The following is a 20787-nucleotide window of genomic DNA, read 5'->3' on the forward strand; positions in this document are numbered from 1 at the left end:
AATCACCTTGTGGGGTCATATGAGGACAAAGTGAGATGGCATATGTGACACGTTGGCCCCAAATAGGCCCTCAGTGGGTGAGTGTTCCCTTCAGCTCTCCCAGAAGGGTCCCTGATGTCCTCAGATACCAGCCAGGGTTTCTGGCTGCTTTGTCTCCCTGACTGTGCTGTTCTTTATCACTTCCACCCCCACCAATTTCCTTTTTTCAAGCATGAGGGTATCCTCATCTTGAGTGTTATGAGTGGACGAGGCTGTTTTTTACAAGGTCTTGAGTCTCACTGTAGTACCAGGAGGTTGGGAGAGGAGAGGATTCTCATTTTCTGAAGGTAAATAGAGGTCTGCAAAGTAAACCTCAGAGGGACTTCTCTGGTGGTCCATTGGTTAAGTATCCACCTTGCAAAGCAGGGCACGAGGTTTGATCCCTGGTCAGGGAACTAAAGATCCGACACATTGTGGAGCAACTAAGCCCACACACCCCCAAGGACTGGAGCCCATGTACCATAACAGCTGAGCCTGTGCACCCCAACTAAGACCTGATGCAGACAAACTAAATAAATAAACAAACCTCAGAGCAAGCTGAAGCTGGGGCTGGGGCTGGCAGGAGTCACTGAGAACCAGCCTCTGGCAGCAGGAGTTTTCCCTCCCCCACCCAAGAATACACAGCGCACTGAACGGTGGTCTCCAGGATGCCTTCACTCCCACATAACATGGAATATCTACACCAGTTCTATTGAACTCCTAGCATCCTCTGCAGGAGCCAAGAGCCCCCATCATGGAGTTTGGGTCTGCTGCTCTTCAGGACTGGGCAGGGAACTCCCTAAGCTCATGGTCTTCCTCTGTCTTCCAGCTAGTATTGATTGGTGTTTAACCTGTTGGGTGTTAAATATATTCTTGCTTTTCTTGCCCTTGCCCCATCCGTGTGGAAGTCCCAAGACTAGGAAGGCTCTTGGACCACTCATCCTGAGGGCCATATAGTATCTGCACAGACACCCTCCACCCCTACCCTCACACAAGACACTGTCCTTGAGTCTCAGTGCCCTCTTGCTCCTTAACTCCCCTCTGGCTTCCCCTTCACAGGGACTCATGGCTCCCTACTTGGCCTTTCCTTCCTCTGTCTCCCCCGCTCTCTATTCTGGCTTTGCTCCATGTCTGGGCCGCATATGGAATTGCTAATCAAGTGGATAATAAAAAAGCCAGTGAAGCAAAAGCCGCATATAAATTCTAAATACTAATGTTGATAATTATATGCTGTTGCCTGGAGGGAAAACTTGAAGTGAGGCCGCTGGTGTTGTGTCAAGGGCCCTGGTCTCTGGTCCACCACGAGACCTGAGTTCTAGTCTGCTCTTTGTCGTGAATTGGCTGTGGGACCTTAGGCAGTTGCCTCATCTCCCTGGGCCTTTACTTCTTTAGGATTGCAAGCCTCTTCAGCAGCTTTGAGGAAACCATAAAGGCATTCAGCACCATGTGAGTCTCGTGATAGAGAATGGTGGGCCAGTGCAACAGTACAAGTTTATTTTAAGGAAATTACCTTTATCCTTCTCAAGACATGGGAGGCAGCTCAGGAACTGAAAAATCTACAACTGTGCAGAGTTTCCACTCCATTTGCCATTCCCTTCCTTTCTTTCTCCCTTCCTTTCTCCACTGAGCCTTTCCTGCTACGTAATGAAAGTCAGCTCCCTGGCTAGACCCTGAAAGTACAAAGTATAAGTCATAGGCTGGGTCCTTGAAAGAGCTGCCATATAAGGACGGTGGTGGGACTTTCCTAGCTGTCTGGGGGCTAAGACTCCACGCTCCCAATGCAGGGGGCCTGGGTTCGATCTCTGCTCAGGGAACTAGATTCTACCTGCCGCAACTAAAGATTCTGCATGCTGCAACTAAGACCCAGTTCAGCCAAATAAGTAAGTAAATAAATATTTTTTAAAAGAGTGGTGGGGTGCCTGGACATGATAACCAGCAATTCTAATACATCAAGAGAAATACTATCATAGGGTAAGTGAAAAGTTCACAGAGAAATGGATTTTCCTTTGGTGGTCCAGTGGTTAAGAACCTGGGTTCAATTTCTGGTCAGGGACTAAGATCCCAAATGCCATGGAGCAACTAAGCCCGACTAAGACTGGACGCAGCCAAATAAAATAAATAATGTTAAAAAAAAATTGAACAGAGGAGGAAATGATTAGCTAACTCTATCTGGGAAAGTCCCAGGAGGTTTCCTGGACGTGGTGACATTTGAGTTGAGTTTTACTGAAGGATAAGACATCCATCAAGCAGGCCAGGAGAGGAGAACATTCTGGGTAGAAAGGCTGGAGTGAAGAGATGAGGCTGGAGGACAGATGAGGAAGCTATAGCAGAATCCAAGAAAGAAATGGTGGGAACATGAATAAGGCAGATTCAGCAGAAGAGGGAGCAGGGGATGGGTTTGAGACACTTCTGGGGGAGAACAGAGTGGAGAGATTTATTGTGGGGAAGAGGGTAGGGCATCAAGGATAATGTTGGGGTCTCCTACTTCTAGGAAGCTGATGTTACCTGCAAGAAGGCAATGGTGGGGAGGTAAGAAAAGTCTGCTTACCCTGGGTAATGCTACTGAGTGTTATAAATCCCTCAGTTTCTAAGATTTTACACTGTTTCAGTTTTATTCTTTTTTTAGTTCTGAGCAAACTTTCTAAACCCCCTCACTCCCAAATCTCATCTTATCTTGATTGTCTAAGTGGAAAAGGGAAAGGTCCAGGCTTGGAACAGGAGATCTCAGTGGGGCAGAGCAGTGCTGGAAGCCTTCCTGGAGGAAGCAGCAGGTAACCTAGCTGGCTCCAGAACAATGCCCACAGATAAGGGATAGAGTAGGCACTGGGTGAAAACCTTGGAAGAGATGTCTTCATGTCCTGTTCTGCTCCCACCTCTCTGACATTCCCTGAACAGAATAACATGATGGGCTCCATTTCTGTTGGAATTAGCTCCGGTTGCTAATCTCTTTCCACCTGGGGACTTTTCCTTCATAAGCTCTTTCATGCACAGACTCTTAGCTCTTTTACAAGGGGTTGATTTGCTTACAATGTTCCCTAAGGAATATAATTCAGCACTAAGTGTGGGGAGATCTGCTCTGCTCACTACATCAATAGACCACATATTGGAAGAGATGCTCCCCATAAGGAGGAAGGCAAACCCCACCCTCATCCCTGTCCCAGTGAAACTCATGTTCAAGGCTACATGGCTGAGACTCAGAAAGCCCTGGGTTGGGGTGGAGTGGTAGTGGGGAGACAAGCTGGCAGAGTGCAGTGACAAGCAGGTCTTTGGGCCGCTCATCACCCAAATCCTGTTCCCATGGACATGGCTCCAAAGCAGGATTCATTCCTGGGTATAAGCATAACTCTGGACTCAAGATGGCTTCCCTGGTAGCTCAGTTGGTAAAGAATCTGCCTGCAATGCAGGAGATCCCAGTTCGATTCCTGGGTTGGGAAGATCCCCTGGAGAAGGGATAGGATACCCACTCCAGTATTCTTGGGTTTCCCTGGTGCCTAGATGGTAAAGAGTCCACCTGCAATGAGGGAGACCTGGGTTTGATCCCTGGGTTGGGAAGATTCCCCTGGAGAAGGGCATGGCAACCCACTCCAGTATTCTTGCCTGGAGAATCCTCATGGACAGAGGAGCCTGGTGGGCTACAGTCCAGGGGGTTGCAAAGAATTTGACACAACTGTGTGACTAAGCACACACTGGACTCAAGAGAGAACACTGGAGATCTTCACTGCTTCTGAATTAGACCCTTGGATTAGAGGGGTTCCTCCCTCTCCCTCACCAGCAAGAGGGTGTATAATCTGTTTCTTAAACTTCTTTGGAGGCCTTTGGAAGTTCATTACCACAGCTGTTCACTTCTCTCCATAGAAGAATACAAAGCTGAATTGCAAAGGCAATATTTTTTTTAGCAACACACCAATTCATGCCAGAGAAAGGAGATGAGGAGAGTTCTCAGCACCACTCCTGTGGAACTCTGTGCCCTCCTGCCAGCCACAGGCTCACTCAAGTCTGGGAAGGAGAATGGGCGAAAGGCAGAACCAGAGCATACGGTGGAGGAACACAGCAGCTGCGGATGGTGCAGTTCAGAACTCCACCATCAACTCTGGCATCCACAGGCTGCCTCGGGGGCATGTGAGCATTGGCTCATTGGCAGAGAAACTTGAACTGTTGGCACTCCCTCACTTTTCCAGACCGTGTATGTGGGGGGGTCTGGGGGGTGGGGTGGGGTGGATGGGAATTAGCAGCAGCAGCAGCAGCAGCAGCAAGCAGACCAATTGGGTTTTTCACCTGATATAATAATGAAAACAAAACTGAGTGAAAGAATAAGAATGCTTGATGTTTGCCTTGCACGCTACAGTTTCTTTTTTTTTTTAAATAATGTTTGTTTGTTTGTTTTTGGCTGTGCTGGGTCTTCGTTGCTTTGAGGGCTTTGCTCTAGTTCCAGCAAGCAGGGGCTACTCTGCTTGTGGTGCACAGGCTTCTCATCAGGGTGGCTTCACTTGTTGCTGAGCACCAGCTTTAGGACACATGGGCTTCAGCAGTTGCTGTGTGTAGTAGTCGCGGCTCCCGGGCTCTAGAGCACAGGCTTAATTGCTCTGCAGCACATGGGATCTTCCTGGATCGGGGATTGAACCCATGTCTCCTATACTGGCAGCTGGATTCCTCACCACAGAGCCACCCACTACAGTTTCTGGAGCTCAGAAATCTGCTCAGCCAATATCTCATATGTTCTTCATAAACATGTGTCATTCTCAAGTTAAAGATGGGAAAAATGAGGCCCAGAGAAGTTAAGCAACTTGCCACCTGGAAAAAAGGTGTCAAAGGTCAATAGTAAACCAAAGAGAACTTGCATTGCCACTGCTCCCCCCACCCCCTCCCCCTCACCCCATTCTCTCTTGGGTCCCCTAAGCCCAGCTGAGTCAAGCCAGAATCATCAGACAAACTAAGGAAAAGCAAAAGGGAAATAAACTGCAAAAGGAAGCACATGAAAATCCTTGGCCTTTGAGTTTGGCAAACACAGGTTCCTGACTTAGCAGAGAACATGGGGCCTTGTGGCATTCTAATTCTGCCTGAGAAGGCACTTTTTTTTTCATTTTGAGGCAGTAAAGCAATATTATGGCCTGTCATTATGTTACACAAAAGATCTAGAAACAACAGGCTGGTAGAGAAGAAATGAATGGCAAGCAAGAAGCAACAGAAATAAGTTAAAATTGAATTATTTCTCATGATATTGGTATGAAAACCATTTCAAAGCATGTGGGTCTGGCTTTAGGGAAGGCTTTGTCCACTGGCCAAAGCCTGTCATAAAATTAAGGTGTTCGTCACCTTGTCTGCTTTACTGGCTTTTTTTTTTTTTTTGAAACGTGAATTAGCAATAGTCCTACCAGATGTCTTTTAGAATTTTATAGCACTCTCTGCTAAGAAGTCCGACCAGCTGCAGGGTCTTTTTTTTTTTTTTATTGGAGTATAATTGCTTTACAATGTTGTGTTAGTTTCTGCTGTACAACAGCGTGAATCGGCTATAAGTATACGTATGTCTCCCCTTTCCTGAGCCTCCCTCCCACCCAGCCCCCATCCCACCTCTCTTCGTCATCACAGAACATGGAACTGCACTCCCTGTGCTATACAGCGTCTTCCCCTAGCTAGCTGGCTATTTTACCACGGTAATGTGTGTCTATCAATGCTACTCTCTCAATTAATCCCACTCTCTCCTTCCCCTGCTATGTCCACAAACCCATTCTCTATATCTGTGTCTCTATTCCTTAGGCTCATCAGTACCAGTTTTCTGGATTCCATATATATACATTAATTGGGTCATTTGTAGTAATGTGGATGAACCTAGAGTCTGTCATGCAGAGTGAAGGAAGGCTTTCGACAAAACTGATACATGACCTTTCCCCTGCCCTGGGAGCTACAGTCAGCCAGGTGGGGTCTGCAGGGGGAGGCCTTTTATGCCTTCACCCTGAACTGAGACAGTGGGCCCCCAACTTCTGCCAGGTCTTGCCCTCAAGGAATCCTCTGAAGAGCTATATCCAGGACCTAGGACCACGCCCATCTGTGTGTGTGTGTTACTGTGTGCTTGCCCCAGGGGTGAATTTCTAAGCTGGGAAAGGAGAGACTTGTCTTCCTCTGTGTGTAGGAAAACATTTTTTCATGCCTCCCTGCTGCACGTGTCTGTGTGTCTGATATGCTGATGAGAGAAATGACCCTTCACTCCTTGCCAGATCATAGTCTGGGGAGGCAGGGAGCTTAAAGAGCTACTGATGCTAAGAAAATGTTCTTAAGCTGAGTACTTGTTATATCTTTCAGCTCAGGGTGAGCAAGAGAGACTCATCCTGGGTCCCTGCTCTGTGTCAAATGCTTTTATCTTTTCATTTTCAAAATAATTTAAGTCAAGGCTCATGGAGGTTAATGTTCCAGATTCACACATTTCAGCAAATGATGGGCAAGATTTGAAGCCAGGTCTGTCTGATGCCAAAGCTGAATTCCCCACCCACCCCCATCCCCCTTCTCCAGCAACCCTACTCATCTCCATCATGGTCTGAGGAGTTGACACATTTAACGAGGGAGCAGAAGAGGAAACAGCATCAAAATGCAAAAAGAGCCTCTCAGGGTATACATTCGCTCTCAGGTGGAACTGGGATCCACGAGGCCCCACGTGCTCCATTGGGTTAGGAATCTGTTTGCCAAATTCAAAGACTAACAGTTTTCAAGTGCTTTGTCGGGGGGCTGTTATTTCCCTTTTGTTTTCCCTTGATTTTTCTGATGCTCTTTTTGAAGTTCTTGGCCTGGTTCATCTGGACTAAGGGGACTCAAGAGGGAACAGGGGCGGGAGAGGAAGGAGCAGAGGCAGCCCAACCCTGGGGAGTGGGGGAAGCAGGGAGGCGACAAATTCCAGAATGAAACACTCAAGCTGCTGCTTCCCTCTTCCAGGACACTCACTCCCAGAGCTCTTCTTTTCGCCTGTCGTGAAAGAGATGTGTGTGTGTGTGTGTGTGTGTGTGTGTGTGTGTGTGTGTGTGTGTGAAAGGACAAGGGAAAAGTCCTCAAGAGACCAAGCTACTTGCAGTTGTCAGCTTCTTGATTCCTGGCCCCTCACAGTCTCAGCAGCATTTGGGGCACCCACGTAAGCCCTGCCTCTTAGTGAGCACGTACTTGATTCCCCTGCAGCCTATATCCCATCACTCATCCAATCCTGGTATTCCATCCTCTCCCTCTGGCTCCCAAACCGATTATTCCTTTACAGACCTTGGGCCCTGACTATACCGCCACAACGGGGCTCTGCGGTGTCAGTGATGCTCCACGACAGGGCTGTGAAGGCACACCTTGCCAGGCTGGGCACCGGAGAACTAAGGAGCGAGAAGCACAACAGACGACAGAGGGACAGGCGGTTGGATGGATGGATAGATGAGAGGCTTTTTTGAGTGCCTGCCATGTGCCGGGAACTAGGCTAAGAGCTTAATGAGTATTATCTCAATGAATCAGCTATTAAATCCATGAAGTGAGAATTCATTATACCATATAAATTGTATTCATTCTAATAAGTGCCAGGCAGTGTGCTGAATGTTTCACTAAGCCTGAACAATAATCCACTTCTTTTGTATTAAGAGAACAATTAATACAGTGATCCCTAGTCTTTGCCTGAGGAGGTACTGGAGGGGTGTGGCAAGTAGAAAGAATAGGAGCCTTGGCATCAGGCAGGTCCTGAGTTCAAATCAGTAGAGTTTTTGTCAGTACAGGTGAGTTCTTTTATGGAAAGCAATTTGGCATTTCTGTATCAAGGACCAAAGTAAATACACTACTGGGAATCTACCCTAAGACAATAGTAATAAGTAACATTTGTAACTATTCATGCAGGCACTGTCCTAACTGCTTTAGATGAGTCGTCTAAAGCATATTTAATTCTAGCAATAACTCTACGAGAAACTTACTTTACCATCCTTATTGTACAGGATGTGAAAACCAAGACGGTAATTTACCCAAGATTATATGGCTTATACGGATAGAATCTAGATTTCAAGCTAGATAGGCAGTCTCTAAGGCCTCGCTCTTCAACTCTACAACACACAGTATAAAATTTACACATAAAACTAGCTATCACCAGAAAAAAAGAAAAAAAAGAGGACTTCCTCAGAAGTCCGGCAGTTAAGACTTTGCACTTCCAATGTAAGGAACACAGGTTTGATCCCTGGTCGAGGAATTACGATCCCAAATGCCTTGTGGCAGGGCCAAAACAAACAAAAAACTGAAACAAATTTAAAAACCTGGCTATTAAAAAAAAAAACCTGGCTACTACAGTATTGATTATTGTTATAGAAAATTTGGAGCACATATAAATGTCTAAGAAAACAGGGCACAAATTTAAATAATGTTTTTAAAAAGTTTACAATACCACAAGGGAAATGCTTATAATATGAAGTGGGGAAAAGTAGGTTACATAGTCATACATTCAATATAATCATAAGTGTGCAAAAAAAGCCTAGAAACATCCTAGGAGGAATTAAAGCAAAGAGCCATTAAGAGTTGTCCCTGGGTGAAGGCAGCCATGGTTCATTTAGATATTCCTCTTTTTCCTTGTCTGTAGTTTCCAAATTCTCTGCAGTATACATACTTTACTGTAAAATTATTTTAAAACTTACATAAAAACTGATATTTACTGAATTGTATGATTGGTAGGTTGGGTGCCCTTTGAAGACTCATCTCCTCTCCCAGTTTCATCACTTCCAGCAGGGATAATGGGGGGTTGGGGGGGTGACCTCTCCCCTGGCCTGCACAGTGGGAGATTTACAGTAAATGAGGTCACATTTCTAAAGTGTTGTGTTCTCCTTACAGCTGGGTGGACTAAAGCCCTAGTGATTTTCACCAAAAAAAAAAGGAAGGCAAAGAAGAAACCAGTAGAGTGGAAAACAGAAGGTCAGGAGCAAAGGAGGGGGCAAAGGAGACAGCTTGAGGAGGAAAGGGGAAGTGAAGAAGGAGAGCTGAGCCCCAAGATGGTCAGGGAACTGCAAGGGAAGAAAGCAAATGAGTGATGAGGCAAGACAAAGAGTGGGCAGAAGACAAGAGATTGAGAGAGGGGGGGGGAGAGACTGCAGCAACCTGTAAGACAGTTCATTGTTTTCAATGCCAAGGTTTCTGTTAAGCTTCAGGGGATTGCCCCAATGTTACAGAAACCATTTTCTGCAGTTAAATGAGACTTCCATCTAGAGGAGCACGTCTCCTGGGCTTGTAGCTTGAATCTCTCTCCCAGCTGACTGGCCACTCCCTAGTCCTCAAATCTCCAACCAAAAAGGAACTTTCTGGACTATAGCCACTGCAGTTTGCCAGGGACAACTAGACTGTCCCTGCTGCCATTCATCCAGCCCATGCTATAGAGCTCTGGTGCCAATGGACTTGAGTTATGACATGATTCACTCGGGATTAACACCCAGCTGTCCCAGAACACAGTTTGCAAAGGCTGGATAAGGCTTTTAGTTTATAGGCACTGAAAATGGATAAAAGAAAAAGAAAACCATGGAACAATGTGAGATCTGCAAAGGTCATCTGTAGAATCTACCGCAGGGAAAAAAATGAGGTCCAGAGAGAGAACAACTAGCTACAATCAACAGCTGCTGACAGCAGTGGGGTCTGGGCTTTCTAATTTCTTATGAGTAGAACAATCATTTATAACATGAATGAGTGATGTTTTGTGTCTTCAAAGGGCTTACTGTGAATCCAGCTACCCTTCTTTTAGCCTGATAAATGCCTCTGAGATAGGTAATCCAGGAATAAGCTTGATATCTGTGGGGAGAAAAGAAGTAGCAGCTCAGAGAGACTATGGAATTCTCTCTGTGTCGACGGACTGATTAATAAGGTGCTGGAGCCCAAAGCTAAATTTCTCGAGAACAAGAGTGTGGCCACACACATTCCTGAGGAACTTGCAGCCCCAGGAAGTTGGGAGCAATTTCAATTTCTGCGATTTGCTGCTTGGGACTATGTGTCAAGGGTTGGAGGCAGAGAGTGCAGGTTTCCAAGTTTCTACTGTCACGTTCTGATTTCTACTGTGACAGCATCTGCTTGACTACAGTTCTGATGTGTGTGGCCTTAAAGCCATTATCACTGAAAACCATGGATGGAATGCTTATTGTATACAGGGAATGGAATAGGTTCTGGGGATACATGGAGACACAAGACATGGCCTTAGTCATCAGAGATAAGCTGATGTTAGCTGTGGTATAAGGCCAAATACAAACATATACAAAGAGGTGATGAGTCAGTTCTCGAATAGCGCCCCGCCTTTGTTGGTGCCGTTCTACTTCCTCAGAATCCTCTGCTGCACCCACCTATGCACCCACCCACATTCCTAAAATCTCAGCTCAGGTGCTTCCTCCTCAGGCATCCTTACCCAGACTCCTCAGCCTGGGTTGGATTCCCCTCCTCTGGTTTTCTGTAAGTTCCTCCATGTTTCCATCCTAGAGCACTCAGCACATTGTACTTCTAAATCGTACTTGTCTCTCTCTCCTACCTGACTCTGATTTGGGAGAGGAAGATGGGACTGTATTTTTTATCCCTGGTAACTAGGCTGTGCCTGACATAGTGTTAATCTCTCAGTCACATCTGGCTCTTTGCAACCCCATGGACTGTAGCCTCTGTTCACAGAATTCTCCAGGCAAGAATATTGGAGTGGGTTGCCATTCCCTTCTCCAGGGGATCTTCCCAACCCACGGATTGAACCTGGGTCTCCTGCATTGCGGGCAGATTCTTCACCGTCTGAGCTACCAGGGAAGTCCCATATTAATTGTGCCAAACATAACTAGACAATTAATAGATAATTGCTGACTAGACAAAAGCAACCATTCTGCTTCTGCTGCCTCCAGCATGAAATCTTTAAGGTCGCTTGCAGCTCTAACATACTGTGACTTTATACTCGCCAGGTGAGGCATTGTTTTCTTTGAGGCTGGATGTGACTGCACTTAGTAGTGATGGAAACCACCTCACTGTTGCCCCTCTTTTCCTCCTCAGAGACCTAATGATAATCTGGGCATGGATAACATAGGGAACCTGTGATTTACTTCACCTCCCTTTTATTAGAGTGGCCAGAGCTAGCAGGAGTCCACTAGGAACTTCCTGTCCACGTCTAACAAGGTCTCCACCTAGTTACCTGGTTGCTGGGAAGATGAGGCTGGGAAAATCTAGTGGCTAAGCAACACAGTAAACTCAGGAAAGGAAACCATTTAGAAGTATTTGCAGATTAGAAAAGCAAGGAAACTTGATGGAAACAAACATTCAAAGTACCTGCCAGGCTTTTAATAATGTCAGAGGAGAAGAGTCTGGAACCAGCTGGAGGAAAAAGATAAGAAACACATTTATGTCCTCTGCCCAGAACCATGACATCAACTGTCTCCCACCCCCAGCCCTCTACCTTGTGCTTTACTGTTGGAAAACAATGGTTGCACCTCTCTGGCATGGTGCATTGCGCCAATCTCTCTCTGCGTGTAGGAAAACCAAGTCCAAGATGTTAGCAGATTTGGCATCAACTGTGGCGTGTGTTACTGTCCATGGTGTTGAGTTTCCAGTAGGGCCCTGAAGCTTCTGAGTCTTAGCCAGGTTTGTCTGCCCTCACAGATGACCCAGCTGATGAATGATAGGAAGCAGTTGGACTGTGGACAAGGGAGACTTGAGAGTCTGTCTGGAAAGACGGGTCCACAATAAATTATCTGAAACCCTTGGAGCCAGATGTTTTTCAGAATTTAGAATTTTTCCGATTTTAACAAGGTAATATGGTGCACCTACTGCTTATTATGTAAAATCCTTAGTGAGGTCCAGAGCTGCACCACGGAACCAAGCATGTCGATATTTCCTTAGAAAAATGTATGACTAATCATCCCAAGTGTGATCAATAAAGATATTAAAGAGCTTCATGGCAGTTCAAGGTCTTCCTTCAAATGAGTTTTTTTTTGCCTTAGACTTATGAAAAAGCGTTTGATCTCAGAGTATTTTGAATTTCAGAATTTTGGCTAAGGGACTGTGGTCCCAGCCTTGGATTCCATCTTGAATCAAATTGACCTGCAAACATTCCTCTGGCTGATCAGAATTTCTAAGCTTGTTAATATCCCGACTGGGCGCTGGAGGCAGGGGATGGATAAAGGAACCAAAGAAAGGCAGCTTTAAGTACAGTCTTCAAACCTCCCCACCCACAAAGAGTTAAAAGTATAATTTTTCTCCTGAGGACAAATAGCTAATAATGAAGGGTTTCCCAGGTGGTGTGGTGGTAAAGAATTCATCCGCCAATGCGAGAGAGGGCTTCCCAGGCGGCACAAGTGGCAAAGAATCCACCTGTCAAGCAGGTAACACAAGAGTTCCCTGGGTTGGGAAGATCCCATGGAGAAGGGTATGGCAACCCACTCCAGTATTCAGGTTCGATTCCTGTGTAGGGAAGATGCCCTGGAGGAGGGCATGGCAACCCACTCCAGTATTCAGGTTCGATCCCTGTGTAGGGAAGATGCCCTGGAGGAGGAAATGGCAACACGGGCCAGTATTCTCCAAAATCACTGCAGATGGTGATTGCAGTCATGAAATTAAAAGACACTTGCTCCTTGGAAGAAAAGCTATGACCAACCTAGACAGCATATTAAAAAGCAAAGATATCACTTTGCTGACAAAGGTCCATATAGTCAAAGCTATGGTTTTTCCAGTAGTCATGTATGGATGTGAGAGCTGGACCATAAAGAAGACGAAGCATGGAAAAATGGATGCTTTTGAAATGTGGTGCTGGAGAAGACTCTTGAGAGTCCCTTGGACTGCAAGGAGATCAAACCAGTCAGTCCTAAAGGAAAGCAACCCTGAATATTCATTGGCAGGACTGATGTTGAAGCTGAAGCTCCAATACTTTGGCCACCTGACGTGAAGAGCTGACTCATTGGAAAGGTCCCTGATGCTGGGAAAGATTGAAGGCAAGAGGAGAAAGGGACGACAGAGGATGAGATGGTTGGATGGCATCACCAACTCAATGGATATGAGTTTTAGCAAACTCCAGGAGATAGTGGAGGACCGGGGTGCCTGGCATGCTGCAGTCCATGGGGTCGCAAAGAGTCAGACACAACTTAGCGATTAAACAGCAACAACAACAGTGTCAGGGCAGAACAAGTAATGTGATTCAAAGCTGAAGCAGCCACACTCCTAATGCTAGAGCAGATCTATAGAGATCTCCCTAAATTTGCTTGTAGGATAGCATCTAACTGATAGCACTAAGTTCTTTTATCTTGGAAAGTGAGACTAAATGGATCCAGGGATTTCTTGCTTTCTGCTCCACTCTCCCCAGTCACAAATTGACCATAGCCTAAAAAGTCTGGGGACTTGCCTTGTGGTCTAGTGGTTAAGAATCTGCCTTACAATTCAGGGGTTACAGGTTTGATCCCTGATCGGGGACTAAGATCCTAGATGCTATGGGGCAAGCTCATGTGCTCTAGAGCCAAAACAACCCAGTGCAGCCAAATAAACAAATATTAAACAACAACAACAAAAAAAATGGAGGACTTCCCTGTCAGTCCAGTGGTTAAGACTTCTTCCAGTGCAGGAGGTGGGGAACTAAGATCTCACATGCCTCACGGCCAAAAAACCAAAGCATAAAACAGTAGCAATGCTGTTACAAATTCAGTAAAGACTTTAAAAATGGTCCACATTAAAAATGTTTACAAATTAAAGAAAAAAACTTTGGAGGCCATCGCTCTTGGCAGATTGAACTTTGGAGCTTGGACACTAAGCTCCTGCCCTGAGAAAAGAGGCAGGGTGGATATGTAGAACCCAGGGTGTACAGCACTGAGTTTAAAGTTAGAAGTTCTAACCCTAAACCTGCCACCCCACCACCTTGCTGTGTGACTTGGAGCAGATTGTGTCTTCTCACCAGAGGCTTTCTATCCCACACAGCTCCAGGATTCCAGGATTCTGTTTTGGTTTGCAGGATTCTGCTTTTGATGTCCAGGAGTATGCAAAGGAGGCTGCAGGGAACTAGTGTCCTTGGAAAGCCGCTGGTTAGTCTGGTTTTGGTGTTTGGTCCACTTAGGAAAGCAGAGTGCTGCTTAAGCATTGCAGGCTCTGGGGATCAGAAAGACAGGCTCAAACTCTGACTCAGCCACTTCTTAGCTCCCTAATGTACTTATCTGAGCCTCAATTTCTTCATTATGTAACATGGGGTTAATAATAGCACCTATCCTAAAAATATGACCTGCCTTTTTTGATCTTTCACCCTACAAATGTTTGTTGAAGTCTCCCTGTGAGGCATGCACTCTGTTAGGCATTGCGATACAGTTATGAGAAATACCAGATGGAACATAGACAATGGCTGGGTAGTCATACTAATGAATATTTAAATTTTAACTGTGAAAAGTGCAGCTAAGAATGGCAACAGTTATAAGACTCTATAACAGAGGGATTGATGTAATAAGAAAATTTACGTAAGATTTTCCTGGGAAGGTGATACTTGCTTTGAGCACTTAAGAATGAGGATAGCTAATTGAATAAGAAGGGAAAGATGTACAAAAGATTTGTGGTGGCATATAAGGAAGAAGGCCAATGAGGTTGGAGGGAAGAGAATAAAAGAGAACTAGGTGAGGGGGAAGAGGTAAGCAGGGTCTCATGATGTTTTGCTTTTATTGTCAAATCAGTGGGAGGCCACTGAGGGGTTATGCAGGAAGCTGTTATTATCAGATCTTCCTTTACATGAGATCTGTAACTAAGAATAGATTTGGAGACAGGTGGTAAAATTAGTTCATTAGTTAGGCACATCAGCACGGAGGCCACTACTGTGGTCCAGGTGAAATAAGATGGTAGTTTAGAAAGGAATGCGAATAGAAGGAGTTAGAGCAAAGTAAATAGATCAGAAAGCTATTTAGGAGATGAAATAAGCAGGACTCCGTAATGGATTAGATGAGCTGGGATTGGAGTGGTGTAGTAAGGGAGAGGAATTTGTCATAGATGATGCCCAGATTTCTGGTTTGGATGGCTAATGGTGCCATTCTCTAGGAGAGGTACTCCCAGGGGAGCAGCAGGTGTTGGGGAAAGAGCCTGAGTGATTTTGGACCTGTTGGCTTGTGGTCCCTTGAGACAGTCAAGTCTAGTTGTCCAGCAGGCAGCTGGATCTGTGAGTCTGAACTGGAAATACAATTTGGGGAAAATTAGCACAGACAGCAACTGAAACCATGCATTTGAATGAGATGTCCCAGGAATCAAGTATTATGTAAAGAAAAGAGAGGACCTGGGTCTCAACCTTAAGGAAACTCAACATCTAATTTTGGGTAAAAAGAATGAGCCTAACAAGGTGACAGGAGGGGAGGGGAGGTGAAACCAAGCCTAAAAATCGTGGGTCACAGAAGTGAAGGCAAGAAGGATTTACGAAAGAAGGAGTGCTCAGCCATGTGGAAAGATGATGAAAGGTCAAGTAAAATAGGACTGAAGGATGCTCATTGTATTTAACAACACAGAAATTGTCAGTGACCTTAGCCAGAGCCGTAAATGTGGAGTGACAGGGTGGATGCCAGGGTTGAGGAGAGAGTGGGAGGTGAGGGAATGAGCTCAGTTTTCACAACTGGGAAGGGAAGGAGAGCGATTGAACAGTAGTCTGAGATTCCCTGGTGGTCTAGTGGTTAACAGTCTGAGCTTCCCTGCAGGGGGCACAGGTTTGAGTCCTGTGTGGGGAAGTTGCACATGCTAAGTGGTGTGGCAAAAAAAAAAAAAAAAAAAAAGGTAAAAAATAAAATACTTAGGACAGTATTCCACCCAGAGTAAACTGGGCACTGAGGGTATTTGCCTTAGAGAAAAGGATATGAGTTGACCCTGACTTTAGTGCTTCCACATGTCATTAGTGAAACTTACATTCTAGAACTACAAAAGGGACTCAGCTCTCTTGAAAGGGAAACCTGGGGACGGCTGGGCTAGGAAGAGATTAAAGCTGCTTTCTTCAGAAATGACATGGTCCACGGTCAGGCAGGGCAAGCAGAATCAATAACTGTGGTTAGGGGTGATACATGGGGAGGAATGATTTCCCTCTGAAGGTCCAAACCTCCAGAGCATCCCTCTTTCTGTGTGCTCAGCTGCTCAGTCATGTCCGACTCTTTGTGACCCCATGGACTGCAGCCCGCCAAGCTCCTCTGTCCGTGGGATTCTCCAGGCAAGAATACTGGAGTGGGTTGCCATTTCCTTCTCTGGGGGATCTTCCTTACCCAGGGATCGAGCCCGCATCTTTTGTGTTTCCATTGGCAGGCGGGGTCTATACTGGTACCACCACCATGAAGCTTTCATCAGCTACTTCGACTCACGGATGTTCTCAACTCCTGTAGCACTGAGGACCCTGAATGATATATCAATTGTTTATATGGAACTCTAATAAATCAAACAGATAAAATGATACTTATTAGAACAAACTTACTTTATAAGTTCAATATTTATTTAAGATCAATAAATGATAAAAATGAGGTTCTTCTAATAATGTTTAAATAAAAAAGAAAATTAGGAGTTCTATTGGCTGAAGGAAACCAACTTGTTCCTTTATTTTGTTTTGACTGTAAAAGAACCTTAAAATTCTGATTCATTCAGATCAGTAGCTGCAAATAATAACAGTTTTACCTAACAATGTCAAGATATTCTCTAATTAATCGAAGATGGCAGGACTAGGGACGTTCCCTGGTGGTCCAGTGGTTAAGACTCTGTGCTTTCACTGCTGAGGGAACAGGTTCAGTTCCTAGTGGGGGAATTAAGATCCAGCAAGATGTGCAGCACAGCAAAAAAAAAAGGTGGCAGGACATTCATTCTAAGGTTTACACAAAAGTGAACTAGCCCAGAGAATAAGAGGCTTCCAATGTTTAAAAATATACGTATGTATGTATGTACATACAAATATACACATTATATACATATACATTTGACAAACTATTTTTGAATATTTCGACTAGTTTATTATATTTTTTATTTATTCCTCAAAACAACCCTGTAAAGTAATTAGTATTATTATTATCCCCATTTAATATGAAGCTCAGAGAGATTAGGCAGACTTCCATTTCTAGAGACATGGAAGTCTAGATACACTAAACAACCCTTCCACTAAAAACAACGAAATATTCCGGATTAAAAAAAATTATTTTGGGGGGGGTGGGCTATGTATGGGATCTTAGTTCCCTGACCAGGGCTTGAACCCAGGCCCCATCCTAACCACTAGACCTCCAGGGAATTCCCTGGAAGACATATCTTTAATTCAGCAATGCTTTAGCATTAAGAAAGGGTACAGTAAGAGGGCTTCCCTTGTAGCTCAGTAGTAAAGAATTAGCCTGCCAGTGCAGGAGACACGGTTTCAATCCCTGGTCTGGGAAGACCCCACATGCCACGGAGCAACTTGGTCCATACACCACAACTACTGAGCCTATGCTCTATAACCCAGGCTCCACAACAAGAGAAGCCACCTTCAAGAGCAGACTGGGCACCGCAACCAGAGAGCAGCCCCTGCTCGCGGCAACTAGAGAAAAGCCCTTGCAGCAATGAAGACCCAGCGCAGTCAAAAATAAATAAATAAAATTATTCAAAAAATAAAAAAGGAAAGGAAGTAAGCAATATTCAGAGTGAAAGGAGGAACTCAAATAATTGAGAAGGTTATTGAACCTGCCTATCACCCTGAGGAGGTCTTCTCAACCTTAGTAAACTTAGGTTTGAGATTGTATACATCCAGGGCTCAGAAAGACAGAAACTAAGTGTCCAAGATTCTTGTAATGTTTGAAAACAGGGTAAAAGTACTGATTTAATTTAGATTTCAATAATTTAAGGATGTAGACTTTTTCTAAGACAATCACCAAAATAATAATATCTTCCAAACTAATACCAGAAACAAGTAGAGTGAAAAAAAATTCAATTAACACACACACAAAGCAAATCAAGCAGGGGGGAAACCATCAAAGGATGAAACGAATGAAATACACAAAACGCAATGTAGAATTAATCCAAGTATTATTTATTGCAATTAAAAATATATGTGGGTTAAATGCTACTGTAAAAGATCTTAATATTTGTGGTCAACATCTACAGGCTGCTGGCTTTAAGTAAAGGAGACTATTTTTGAAAATGAGGGTAAGACTCATCTAATCAGTAGGAAGGTCTTGAAAGCAAAAGTGAGGTTTCCCCGAGGAGGAAGCAGTTCTGTCTGAAGACTATAGCATCACCTCCTACCCGAGATTTCCCAGCCTGCAGACCTTCTCTACAGATTTCAGACTTGTCAGTTTCTGCCACTGCATAAGCCGACTCCTTGAACTAGATCTCCACATCTACGTATCCTCTTGTTCTGTTCCTCTGGAGGACCCTGACGGCTACACCCACGTTTCACTCACTTCTTCCCCCTTTTCTTCTGAAAGCAAGGTGGGAAGGGAATAAGTGGATGGGGAGGAGGGGGAGTGAGAAGTGGTGGGCCAAGGGGGGTTGAACCAAGAACGCTCCCTTTGTGATGTGGGGAATGGAAATGCAGGAAGCAGTGTGGGCAAGCCTCTCCACCTCTCTGGGATTCATCTATCAGCCTGGAGGGCTGGGGACATGAAAGGGAAGTAATGCCATCCCCTCGAGGTAGAGCGTTCTTAGCATCACAGCCCAAGAGTAGTCCAAGGCCATTGGGAACCACCCCTCCAGTCCACCCTCTTTTTTAAGTAGCTGAAGCCTGGGTGACAAAGTCTCTTGTCTGAGGACACAGCAGGTGAGGGGCAGAGCCGCTTGACTCCCAGTTGGGCTGTCCATCTCCTCTGTGCTCCATCAGGGATCCTGGAGCTGTCCACGGTGACACTCCGCCCACCTGGTGGTCCCTGTGGAAGGCCACACCAGAAACCAAGAGGTACAAAGGACCCATCTGTCCTCCACATCTTCTCTCAGCTCTGGCTGCACATTAGAATTCCCTGGGGTGTTTTGTTTTGTTTTGTTTTGTTTTTTTAGAAATTCTGCTATCCGAGGTCTACCACAAACCACTTTCATCAGGTTCTCTGGGGGACAAGCTAGAGCACTTACACTTTCTGGAAAGCACCTGCAGACGGTTCTAACATGCAGCTGGGCTGAGAGCAGCTGGTCTTGACAGAGCACAGGGAGCACCCAACTGCTGCATTTCACTTCCCATTTTTCACCTCACATTTTAGCCTCCCCCATCCCTGCTGGCGGGCTGTCTATTCTCATTATTGTCTATGCTCTGCCTAGAAGGGGAGAACCAGGGAGGAGGCTGGCCCGGCTGGGAACACCTTCTCTGTCCCTGCGCTGCCCTGGAGTCTGGCACACAATATCCAGCTCCATGGCATCCTATCCGGAGTTGCTGCCCCACCGAAGCAGAAATGCTAGTACACCTCCTTCTTCCCCTCTGTGCTGTGACCTCTGACACTTCCTTCTCTCTCTCCAGCCTCTCCTCCACCTCCTTTCCTTCTTCAGTCCTTTTTTTAAATTTTTTTTTTTAAAGTTTATTTATGGCTGTGCTGAGTCTTCATTGAAACTGAAACTCCAATACTTTGGCCACCTGATTGGAAGAACTGACTCATTGGAAAAGACCCTGATGCTAGGAAAGATTGAAGGAGGGAGGAGAAGGGGACAACAGAGGATGAGATGGTTGGATGGCCTCACCGACTCAAAGGACATGAGTTTGAGTAAACTCCAGGGAGTTGGTGATGGACAGGGAGGCCTGGAATGCTGCAGTGCATAGGGTTGCAAAGAGTCGGACATGACTGAGAGACTGAACTGAACTGAATCTTCTCAGCTGCTGCATGGGCTTTTTCCCTAGTTACAGTGAGCTGGGGCTCCTCTTTATTGTGGTGTGCTGGCTTCTCAATGTGGCAGCTTCTCTTGTCCTGGAGCACAGAGAGTGTGGGCTTCCCTGAGTGTGGCCCGTGGGCTCATTTGTTGCAGTTCCCGGGCTCTAGAACACAGACTCAATAGTTCAATGCACACCGTTTTGTGGCTCTGAGGCATGGGGGATCTTCCCGGATGAGGGATCGAACCTGTGTCTCCTGCACTGGCAGGCAGATTCTTTACCACTGAGCCACCAGGAAAGCCCTCCAGTTCTTTACCAGAAGTTCTGAGCCCACTTCTTGGCTGCCTTCCTCCCCAAACCTGCTGTTCTCCCTTCCACATGAGTGGCTGACTGAGCCCCCAGTGGTGTCTTTCTCCAGGAGAGGGATGTGCCTTCCTCCAGAAGCCCTGGCTGCCCCAACCCCACGTCTGCAAACAATGCCTCTCAGATACCTATTGCAGCCGTCTGGTTGACTTCAGACCACAAGCAGAGAGTGTCTCCCTCAAGCCCTTTTCTCTTCCCTCTCTGTGCTGCCCGAGAAAATTTCCAATGAGAGAACTGCAGCACGAGCTGCCAAGACAGACTTTGGACTGCTCTGTGGTACTTTCCCAGTATTGCAGAATCTTCTCTTGATACCCTGCTATATGCCAGGCACCAGGATTACAAAGATGAGTAAAGCAGTCCTTTCCCTCAAGGAATTTATAATTAAATAAAAGATAGAATTTCTTATGGAACAGGGAAGAAAGGATGGTAGGTGTGGGATGGGGGAAAAATGAATACTTGTCTGTATTAGCTAAGTGCCAGGGAAATGCCTTCTTCTCCATTTCATATAGAGTTTTATGGGCAAACTCCAAATAAAAGGCCCTATTTTCCCTTTTATATAGAAGAGGATACTGATGCAAACAAGTTTAAAAGCCTTGCCCAAGTTTAGATAGCTACTAAGGGACAAGGTCAGGGTTTGGGCCCAGGTCTTTGGACTCTAGTTCCAGCACTTTCTTGGAGTCTGATGGTTATTT

The 20787-nt window shown here is 45.5% G+C and overlaps 1 protein-coding gene across 1 annotated transcript in view; it reads right to left on the reverse strand.

Annotated features, from left to right (window-relative positions):
- The window catches only part of SYNDIG1L (synapse differentiation inducing 1 like), a 57768-nt gene that overhangs the window by 18835 nt on the left and 18146 nt on the right, over positions 1-20787 (reverse strand). The gene's annotated exons all lie outside the window — the stretch shown is intronic.

Source organism: Bos indicus, chromosome 10 (genome assembly GCF_029378745.1).
Source record: "Bos indicus isolate NIAB-ARS_2022 breed Sahiwal x Tharparkar chromosome 10, NIAB-ARS_B.indTharparkar_mat_pri_1.0, whole genome shotgun sequence".
Classification (NCBI taxonomy): Eukaryota; Metazoa; Chordata; class Mammalia; order Artiodactyla; family Bovidae; genus Bos; species Bos indicus.